Raw genomic sequence first — 10,000 nt, 5'->3', positions numbered from 1 at the left:
GTTAGTACTTGGATGGGAGACCGCCTGGGAATACCAGGTGCTGTAAGCTTTTTGGAAATGTTTCACTAATTATATAATAATCTTGCAAAAAAAAAAAAAAGAGTCAATGACCGATCTCCGAATCTTAGCATGTTTGGTACTGGTTACTACTTGGATGGTAGACTGCCTGGGAATAATTCCAGGTGCTGTAAGCTTTTGGGGTTTCTTCCCTACTTATATAATGTACTGGAGATTAGAGTGGCTGATCTTTAAATAGCCCTCTCTTTGCAGCAGTTTTCGCTTACGGCCATACCAACCTGGCTATGCCCGATCTCGTCTGATCTCGGAAGCTAAGCAGGTTTGGGCCTGGTTAGTACTTGGATGGGAGACCGCCTGGGAATACCAGGTGCTGTAAGCTTTTTGGAAATGTTTCACTAATTATATAATAATCTTGCAAAAAAAAAAAAAAAAAAGAGTCAATGCCCGATCTCCGAATCTTAGCATGTTTGGTACTGGTTACTACTTGGATGGTAGACTGCCTGGGAATAATTCCAGGTGCTGTAAGCTTTTGGGTTTTCTTCCCTACTTATATAATGTACTGGAGATTAGAGTGGCTGATCTTTAAATAGCCCTCTCTTTGCAGCAGTTTTCGCTTACGGCCATACCAACCTGGCTATGCCAGATCTCGTCTGATCTCGGAAGCTAAGCAGGTTTGGGCCTGGTTAGTACTTGGATGGGAGACCGCCTGGGAATACCAGGTGCTGTAAGCTTTTTGGAAATGTTTTACTAATTATATAATAATTTTGCAAAAAAAAAAAAAAAGAGTCAATGCCCGATCTCCGAATCTTAGCATGTTTGGTACTGGTTACTACTTGGATGGTAGACTGCCTGGGAATAATTCCAGGTGCTGTAAGCTTTTGGGTTTTCTTCCCTACTTATATAATGTACTGGAGATTAGAGTGGCTGATCTTTAAATAGCCCTCTCTTTGCAGCAGTTTTCGCTTACGGCCATACCAACCTGGCTATGCCCGATCTCGTCTGATCTCGGAAGCTAAGCAGGTTTGGGCCTGGTTAGTACTTGGATGGGAGACCGCCTGGGAATACCAGGTGCTGTAAGCTTTTTGGAAATGTTTCACTAATTATATAATAATCTTGCAAAAAAAAAAAAAAAGAGTCAATGCCCGATCTCCGAATCTTAGCATGTTTGGTACTGGTTACTACTTGGATGGTAGACTGCCTGGGAATAATTCCAGGTGCTGTAAGCTTTTGGGTTTTCTTCCCTACTTATATAATGTACTGGAGATTAGAGTGGCTGATCTTTAAATAGCCCTCTCTTTGCAGCAGTTTTCGCTTACGGCCATACCAACCTGGCTATGCCCGATCTCGTCTGATCTCGGAAGCTAAGCAGGTTTGGGCCTGGTTAGTACTTGGATGGGAGACCGCCTGGGAATACCAGGTGCTGTAAGCTTTTTGGAAATGTTTCACTAATTATATAATAATCTTGCAAAAAAAAAAAAAAGACTCAATGCCCGATCTCCGAATCTTAGCATGTTTGGTACTGGTTACTACTTGGATGGTAGACTGCCTGGGAATAATTCCAGGTGCTGTAAGCTTTTGGGTTTTCTTCCCTACTTATATAATGTACTGGAGATTAGAGTGGCTGATCTTTAAATAGCCCTCTCTTTGCAGCAGTTTTCGCTTACGGCCATACCAACCTGGCTATGCCTGATCTCGGAAGCTAAGCAGGTTTGGGCCTGGTTAGTACTTGGATGGGAGACCGCCTGGGAATACCAGGTGCTGTAAGCTTTTTGGAAATGTTTCACTAATTATATAATAATCTTGCAAAAAAAAAAAAAAAAAGAGTCAATGCCCGATCTCCGAATCTTAGCATGTTTGGTACTGGTTACTACTTGGATGGTAGACTGCCTGGGAATAATTCCAGGTGCTGTAAGCTTTTGGGTTTTCTTCCCTACTTATATAATGTACTGGAGATTAGAGTGGCTGATCTTTAAATAGCCCTCTCTTTGCAGCAGTTTTCGCTTACGGCCATACCAACCTGGCTATGCCCGATCTCGTCTGATCTCGGAAGCTAAGCAGGTTTGGGCCTGGTTAGTACTTGGATGGGAGACCGCCTGGGAATACCAGGTGCTGTAAGCTTTTTGGAAATATTTCACTAATTATATAATAATCTTGCAAAAAAAAAAAAAAAAAAAAGAGTCAATGACCGATCTCCGAATCTTAGCATGTTTGGTACTGGTTACTACTTGGATGGTAGACTGCCTGGGAATAATTCCAGGTGCTGTAAGCTTTTGGGGTTTCTTCCCTACTTATATAATGTACTGGAGATTAGAGTGGCTGATCTTTAAATAGCCCTCTCTTTGCAGCAGTTTTCGCTTACGGCCATACCAACCTGGCTATGCCCGATCTCGTCTGATCTCGGAAGCTAAGCAGGTTTGGGCCTGGTTAGTACTTGGATGGGAGACCGCCTGGGAATACCAGGTGCTGTAAGCTTTTTGGAAATGTTTCACTAATTATATAATAATCTTGCAAAAAAAAAAAAAAAAAGAGTCAATGCCCGATCTCCGAATCTTAGCATGTTTGGTACTGGTTACTACTTGGATGGTAGACTGCCTGGGAATAATTCCAGGTGCTGTAAGCTTTTGGGGTTTCTTCCCTACTTATATAATGTACTGGAGATTAGAGTGGCTGATCTTTAAATAGCCCTCTCTTTGCAGTAGTTTTCGCTTACGGCCATACCAACCTGGCTATGCCCGATCTCGTCTGATCTCGGAAGCTAAGCAGGTTTGGGCCTGGTTAGTACTTGGATGGGAGACCGCCTGGGAATACCAGGTGCTGTAAGCTTTTTGGAAATGTTTCACTAATTATATAATAATCTTGCAAAAAAAAAAAAAAGACTCAATGCCCGATCTCCGAATCTTAGCATGTTTGGTACTGGTTACTACTTGGATGGTAGACTGCCTGGGAATAATTCCAGGTGCTGTAAGCTTTTGGGTTTTCTTCCCTACTTATATAATGTACTGGAGATTAGAGTGGCTGATCTTTAAATAGCCCTCTCTTTGCAGCAGTTTTCGCTTACGGCCATACCAACCTGGCTATGCCTGATCTCGGAAGCTAAGCAGGTTTGGGCCTGGTTAGTACTTGGATGGGAGACCGCCTGGGAATACCAGGTGCTGTAAGCTTTTTGGAAATGTTTCACTAATTATATAATAATCTTGCAAAAAAAAAAAAAAAAAAGAGTCAATGCCCGATCTCCGAATCTTAGCATGTTTGGTACTGGTTACTACTTGGATGGTAGACTGCCTGGGAATAATTCCAGGTGCTGTAAGCTTTTGGGTTTTCTTCCCTACTTATATAATGTACTGGAGATTAGAGTGGCTGATCTTTAAATAGCCCTCTCTTTGCAGCAGTTTTCGCTTACGGCCATACCAACCTGGCTATGCCCGATCTCGTCTGATCTCGGAAGCTAAGCAGGTTTGGGCCTGGTTAGTACTTGGATGGGAGACCGCCTGGGAATACCAGGTGCTGTAAGCTTTTTGGAAATGTTTCACTAATTATATAATAATCTTGCAAAAAAAAAAAAAAAAAAAGAGTCAATGACCGATCTCCGAATCTTAGCATGTTTGGTACTGGTTACTACTTGGATGGTAGACTGCCTGGGAATAATTCCAGGTGCTGTAAGCTTTTGGGGTTTCTTCCCTACTTATATAATGTACTGGAGATTAGAGTGGCTGATCTTTAAATAGCCCTCTCTTTGCAGCAGTTTTCGCTTACGGCCATACCAACCTGGCTATGCCCGATCTCGTCTGATCTCGGAAGCTAAGCAGGTTTGGGCCTGGTTAGTACTTGGATGGGAGACCGCCTGGGAATACCAGGTGCTGTAAGCTTTTTGGAAATGTTTCACTAATTATATAATAATCTTGCAAAAAAAAAAAAAAAAAAAGAGTCAATGACCGATCTCCGAATCTTAGCATGTTTGGTACTGGTTACTACTTGGATGGTAGACTGCCTGGGAATAATTCCAGGTGCTGTAAGCTTTTGGGGTTTCTTCCCTACTTATATAATGTACTGGAGATTAGAGTGGCTGATCTTTAAATAGCCCTCTCTTTGCAGCAGTTTTCGCTTACGGCCATACCAACCTGGCTATGCCCGATCTCGTCTGATCTCGGAAGCTAAGCAGGTTTGGGCCTGGTTAGTACTTGGATGGGAGACCGCCTGGGAATACCAGGTGCTGTAAGCTTTTTGGAAATGTTTCACTAATTATATAATAATCTTGCAAAAAAAAAAAAAAGACTCAATGCCCGATCTCCGAATCTTAGCATGTTTGGTACTGGTTACTACTTGGATGGTAGACTGCCTGGGAATAATTCCAGGTGCTGTAAGCTTTTGGGTTTTCTTCCCTACTTATATAATGTACTGGAGATGAGAGTGGCTGATCTTTAAATAGCCCTCTCTTTGCAGCAGTTTTCGCTTACGGCCATACCAGCCTGAGCACGCCCTAGTGGAAGCAGGAAGTGGTACAGCTTGCAGGGGATATCAAACAACAAGTGTGGAGATTTGAAAATTGGAAACTGAAGCCTTGATGTTAAAAACAACCGTTTTAAAAAAGGGGAACTGGTTTGCGTTTAAGTCATTTAATCCCCAAACAGCATTTGCTGTTTGGGGATAAATACTTTCTGTACTGAGAAGGACATAACACGGTGTAACAAATGGAGAATGCAAAAGGCCAGGAGAAAAGGAACACAAGAGAAATGGACGGAGAGCTGGGCCAAAGAAAAAGGCATTATGAAAAGAGGCTCACAGTGCTGGTGGAAATAGAAGGAGAAGATAGACTAACAATGATGGAGATACTGAAGAAAGTAAGAGAAGAATGTGGAGTGGTGATCGGATGTAGATTCAAAACACCGAAAGAATATGAGTTGACAATGGAGGAGGACAAAGGAAAGAAGAAATTGTTGGACGGGCTTAAGATAAAGAATAGTCGGGTGATGGCGAAAGAGGTAGACTGTATGGAGATGGTGGTCTCGTTCCTTGGGTTACCAATGTACATACAGGATGAAGAGATACTAAGAAAGCTGTCAGAATGGGGAGTTAAAGCGGCCTCAAGTGTTAGAAGGAGAATGTGGCCGGGGACGGATATCGCTGATGGAACAAGATTTTTAAAGGTAAAGTTCAATGAGGTGGTAAAATCACTGCCGTATTCAACAAAGTTTGAGACATTAGGAGGGACTGAGCACTTCAGAGTAATACATGATAGGCAAGTGAAAGTCTGTCGCCTGTGCATTCAGCCAGGCCATATTGTAAGAGACTGTCCAAGCTTCAGATGTTTTAAATGTCAAAAGCAAGGCCATTACGCGAGAGAGTGCAAGGAAGAGAACTGCAATATGTGCAATATGCGACCTGGATTATGTGTGTGTGAAACCCCAGCAGAGATAGGTGAGAGAAACAGCAATGGGAAGGATTCGAATCAGTATGAAGTGGATGAGGAGGTGGAGATCGAAGGAGAGGTAGGTGAAATGACTGGACAAGAAGAGAGAAGTGATGTATGGAGTTGGGAAGAAAGAACAACGGAGTGGAGAGCGATTGTGGATGTGAGTGATCAAGAGGAGGATGCTTCAGGGAGGAGATGGAGAGAGAGAGAGAAAAAAAAGGAAGAGAAGGAAGCGGAACCTGGAAAAAAGATGGAAAGGAACGTCTTGGAGTGTGAAGACAGAGAAGGGGAGGGAATGAAAGCTGATGGCAAGAGTCAGGAGGGTGACAATGCGAAAAGGCAAGAAGAAATGTTGCAGGCGGAGAGAGCTGGAGGGAAGAGAGAGGTGCCAGAAAATCCGGTGACAATTGAGGACGAGGACATGGACACAAGCAAAAGGGAAAGGGTGCAGAAGAAAAGAAAGAAGAAACAAATAGAGGAGCACACGACAGAAAGTAAGTGTCTGGAATTAACAAAATGAGGATGATTCTGTTAAAAACGACAATACTTGCTATGTGGGGCTTTATGAACATTGCCTGTTTGAATAGCAATGGATTAAGAGATGTAAATAAGTTTGAGAAGGTGAAGGGATTGTTAAAAGCTGAAATATTCTGTTTGCAAGAAACACATTGGTCTGATGATATAATGGACAACATAAGGAAGAGGTGGGAAGGGGAAATTTTTGTGAATCATGGGAACGCAAAATCCTGCGGCGTGGCAACTCTTATAAAAGGAGATATATTGAATAATGTGAAGCAAGTATACAAGGATGGTAATGGAAGACTGTTAGTGACTGAATTTGTGTTCCAAAATGAATGTTTCAGGCTGATAAACATTTATGCACCTAATATTGAAAACGAAAGAAAAGAAATCTTTAAAGAAATTAAGCCGTTATGTAAAGGCAACTTTATTATAGTTGGGGATTTCAACGTATGGTGCACGAGACTGGATGCATCAAGTAGCGCAAACTTTAAATCAGATGCATCCAGGAAATATCTAACTGAATGGATGCAAGATGACGATATAGTTGATGTATGGAGGGAAGGAAATCCCTACAAAAAAGACTTCTCTAGAAGACAATTGGTGATGGGTGTTTTAAAACAGAGCAGAATAGATTTATGTTTAACCAAAAGGGAAATGTTAAAATATGTAAAAAATGTGAAATATAAGTTTGTGGGAATAAGTGACCATGCTATGATGATGGTTAAGATGGATGTAAACGAGGTGGAGAGGGGGGGAGGAATGTGGTGTTTGAATGCAGACTTGCTAAAAGAAGAGACATACAAAGAAAATATAAAAAAATGTATAGATTATGAAATGCAAAATGTGTTATTTGATGAAAATGTATGTGAGTGGTGGGAAAAAATGAAAGGGACAATTAAAAAAAGAAGTATTAGATATGCAAAACAAAGGGATTTTATGAGAAGGAGTAAAATTGAGGATATGCAAAATGAATTGAAGAGGGAAGCAGAAAAAATAGAAGGTAATCCTGAGCAAGACAAAGAACGCTTTATGCAAATAAAAGCAGAAATAGAAGAGTATGAAAAAGAAAAAAGTAAGGGTGCAATAATAAGGAGTAGAGCACAGTATGCATTAGAGGGAGAACGAAGCACGAAGTTCTTTCTAAACTTAGAAAAGAAAAAACAGAGGAAAAAGCATATAACAGAGCTGGAAAATGAAAAAGATGAGAAGATTACTGATTATGTGGGGATAATAAGAGAAGTAGAAATATTTTATAAAAAGCTATTTAAGAAAGAAGGGGTAAAACGGGAGTGTGTGGATGAAGTTTTAAATACTGTGAGTAAAAGGTTAAGTGAAAACGAGAAAAATATATGTGAGAGTGATATAACTATCGAAGAAATAAAAGAAGCAATAAAACAGACAAAAAAGAACAAAAGCCCAGGCTCAGATGGCTTAACGCATGAGTTTTATAAGACCTTTGAAGAGATTGTATCACCAATATTGTTGAAGGTTTATAGGAGTATGGAAGAGAGAGGGGAAATGCCAGAGTCTATGGGGTTAGGAGTAATTACAATACTATATAAAAATAAAGGAAGTCCACTTAAGCTAGGGAATTATAGACCATTGAGTCTTCTAAACACAGATTATAAAATATTGACAAAAGTGCTGGCAAATAAGATAAAAGAGGTAGTAGGATCAATAGTATCATTAAGCCAAGCCTATAGCATAAATGGTAGAGACATTACAGACACAATTTGCACAATAAGAGACGTAGTAGAAGGGATGGGGAAAGATGGGAAAGGGGGATTGGTTTTATCTATAGACTTAAATAAGGCATTTGACAGGGTGGAACACAGCTTTATAGAACAGACAATGGGGAGATTTGGGTTTGGAGAGAGGATGCAAAAGTGGATAAAAATAATATATGGAAATGCTAAAAGTTGTGTTAAAGTTAATGGGATGTTAACTGACCCCTTCCCTTTAGAGAGGTCAGTACGGCAAGGTTGTCCGTTGTCTGCAATATTATATTCAATAACAGCCGAGCCGCTGGCGACACTAATAAAAAAAGATAAGGAAATTAAAGGTATTCAAATACCAAAGGGGGGATTTAGTGTAATACACCAATATGCAGATGATACAACTTTTACAGTTAGGGATATAGAGAGTATAAATAAAATAAGAAAACAGATAGAAAAATATGGGGAAGCGTCAGGTGCAAAAATAAATGTTGATAAATCTGAAATAATGAGTATAGGAGGAGTAAGGGTTGAAGGGTCAGATATTCCATTCAGAATAACGAAAGACTTTATAAAAATTTTAGGGGTAAACGTAGGAGAGAATGCAAAAGAGGCAAGGGATGCAACATGGTCAGGGGTGCTAAACAAAATCAAGCAAGTGTTACAGTATTGGAGACTAAGGGAATTAAGACTAAGAGGGAAAGTTGTGGTGGTTAATTCTTTATTGTTATCTAAATGTAATTATGTGTTGGGAGCAATTGATTTACCAGACTGGGTGTTAAATGGAATAAAAGAGGCTGTGAATAATTTTGTATGGGGTGGGAAAAGAGCAAAAATATCAGCAAAAACATTAATAGCAGATTATAGTGAGGGGGGGTTAAATTTGGTAGATTTAGATGTGAAAAGGAAGGCAATAAGAGTTAAGACAGTCAAAAAATATTTATGTGGTAAAGCAGAATATGGTTGGAAGGGGTATATGAGAAAATATTTAAATGAAAGTGGTGGATGTGGTGAAGAGGGAGTGTTTATGGTTTTAAAAAAGCCAATGATTGAAAAGTTGCCGTTGTTTTATCAAGAAGTGTTTACTGCATGGGCTGAATTTGTGATAAATGTAAACTATGAATGTGAAAACATAAATCAAATACACAATCAGCCAATTTTTATGAACCCAAGAATAAGGAGGGGAGGGAAAATGCTCTACAACAGGCTGTTCATGAGAGCGGGGGTAAGGAAAGTAAAGGACTTGGCCTATGAATATGTAAAGGGTTTCTTACCAAATAGGGCAATATATGATTGTGTGGTGGGGTGGGATGATACAATTGACAAAGCAAAAGTGGATGGTGAGTTTGAAAACATTAAAACAAGCCTGCCTAAAAAGTGGGTAGAAGGGATTGAAAGAGAAACTGTTAAAGTGGGAGATTGGGGAATGCCTGAAATGTATATTGTGGAAAATGGGAGAAAAAAGTTTTTGATGGAGATAAATGTGAAAACTATATACCAAATGATGGTCAGAAAGGAAATCAAAGTGCCTGCATCAGAGGCGGTATGGCCAAGACTCTTTCCTGATATGAAGGTAAAGACAATATGGAGAAACTTAAATGTCAAATACAATGGACTGGACTGTGAGAATTTGGACTTTAAGCTACGACACAACAGAATTTATACAAAGGTGGTAATTCATCAAATGAACAAAAATGTGAGTAGAGAATGTGATGTATGTGAGACAGAGGCTGAAACCTTGATGCACATCTTCTTTGAGTGCAAAGAACTTGAGGAGTTTCATGCAAAAATGAAAAAACTGATAAAAGATGGAATAGGAAAGGAGTTTGCAGAGGATGAATGGAAAAAATTGTTTTTATTTGGAGAATGTACAAATTATAAAGATAGAAATGTGAATTTTTGGAATTTGATTTTGAGTAATGCAAGATATGCAATATGGGTGAGGAGGAATATGGCATACTTTGAGAGAAAGAAAGTAGATGTGATTGGAATGTTCAAGAGTATTGTTAGAAAGAGTGTGTATATTATGTGGAAATACCTAAGCAAAGAAGAATTTGAAAAAGCATTTGTAGAAGAAAATGGATTTATAAGTACAACCGAAGGGTTAAGTTTAAAATTTTGAAAAGACAAGGTTATGTTATAGTTAGGTAATTAGTTTTGGTTTGAGTGAAGTAATGTGATTAAAATTCAAAATTGATGCTGTATATGTTAAATTGAATTAACATGTAATACAATTGAAAGTGTAATGTTGGAAATATGAGTTATGTTATTATTATTTTTATGTACCTTTTGATAAAAAAAAAAAAAAAAAAAAAAAAAAAAATGCCCGATCTCG

At 39.3% G+C, this 10,000-nt stretch overlaps 11 non-coding genes and 2 pseudogenes across 11 annotated transcripts in view; all 13 read left to right on the top strand.

Moving 5' to 3' along the window:
- Positions 1-49, top strand: part of LOC132128782 (5S ribosomal RNA) — a 119-nt gene extending 70 nt beyond the window's left edge. Inside the window, exon 1 of the ribosomal RNA XR_009428351.1 lies at positions 1-49. This exon is cut by the window's left edge and continues 70 nt beyond it. This is a non-coding gene — a ribosomal RNA (5S ribosomal RNA).
- A 229-nt stretch (positions 50-278) lies between these two features.
- Positions 279-397, top strand: LOC132128620 (5S ribosomal RNA). Its single transcript, XR_009428198.1, has one exon. It is a non-coding gene; the product is annotated as a 5S ribosomal RNA (ribosomal RNA).
- Positions 398-630: 233 nt separating this feature from the next.
- LOC132128034 (5S ribosomal RNA) lies at positions 631-749 on the top strand. The gene has a single exon (XR_009427752.1). It is a non-coding gene; the product is annotated as a 5S ribosomal RNA (ribosomal RNA).
- A 230-nt stretch (positions 750-979) lies between these two features.
- LOC132128619 (5S ribosomal RNA) lies at positions 980-1,098 on the top strand. Its single transcript, XR_009428197.1, has one exon. It is a non-coding gene; the product is annotated as a 5S ribosomal RNA (ribosomal RNA).
- A 230-nt stretch (positions 1,099-1,328) lies between these two features.
- On the top strand, positions 1,329-1,447 carry LOC132128618 (5S ribosomal RNA). The gene has a single exon (XR_009428196.1). It is a non-coding gene; the product is annotated as a 5S ribosomal RNA (ribosomal RNA).
- Positions 1,448-1,676: 229 nt separating this feature from the next.
- Positions 1,677-1,785, top strand: LOC132128265 (5S ribosomal RNA; annotated as a pseudogene).
- Positions 1,786-2,017: 232 nt separating this feature from the next.
- On the top strand, positions 2,018-2,136 carry LOC132128617 (5S ribosomal RNA). The gene has a single exon (XR_009428195.1). It is a non-coding gene; the product is annotated as a 5S ribosomal RNA (ribosomal RNA).
- Positions 2,137-2,371: 235 nt separating this feature from the next.
- Positions 2,372-2,490, top strand: LOC132128616 (5S ribosomal RNA). The gene has a single exon (XR_009428194.1). It is a non-coding gene; the product is annotated as a 5S ribosomal RNA (ribosomal RNA).
- Positions 2,491-2,722: 232 nt separating this feature from the next.
- Positions 2,723-2,841, top strand: LOC132128614 (5S ribosomal RNA). Its single transcript, XR_009428193.1, has one exon. It is a non-coding gene; the product is annotated as a 5S ribosomal RNA (ribosomal RNA).
- A 229-nt stretch (positions 2,842-3,070) lies between these two features.
- Positions 3,071-3,179, top strand: LOC132128264 (5S ribosomal RNA; annotated as a pseudogene).
- A 233-nt stretch (positions 3,180-3,412) lies between these two features.
- Positions 3,413-3,531, top strand: LOC132128613 (5S ribosomal RNA). The gene has a single exon (XR_009428192.1). It is a non-coding gene; the product is annotated as a 5S ribosomal RNA (ribosomal RNA).
- A 234-nt stretch (positions 3,532-3,765) lies between these two features.
- Positions 3,766-3,884, top strand: LOC132128612 (5S ribosomal RNA). The gene has a single exon (XR_009428191.1). It is a non-coding gene; the product is annotated as a 5S ribosomal RNA (ribosomal RNA).
- Positions 3,885-4,118: 234 nt separating this feature from the next.
- LOC132128611 (5S ribosomal RNA) lies at positions 4,119-4,237 on the top strand. Its single transcript, XR_009428190.1, has one exon. It is a non-coding gene; the product is annotated as a 5S ribosomal RNA (ribosomal RNA).
- The last annotated feature ends 5,763 nt before the right edge of the window (positions 4,238-10,000 follow it).

This window comes from Carassius carassius, chromosome 45, assembly GCF_963082965.1.
Source record: "Carassius carassius chromosome 45, fCarCar2.1, whole genome shotgun sequence".
NCBI classification, from domain to species: Eukaryota; Metazoa; Chordata; class Actinopteri; order Cypriniformes; family Cyprinidae; genus Carassius; species Carassius carassius.
This window is presented reverse-complemented; position numbering and strand designations above follow the sequence as displayed.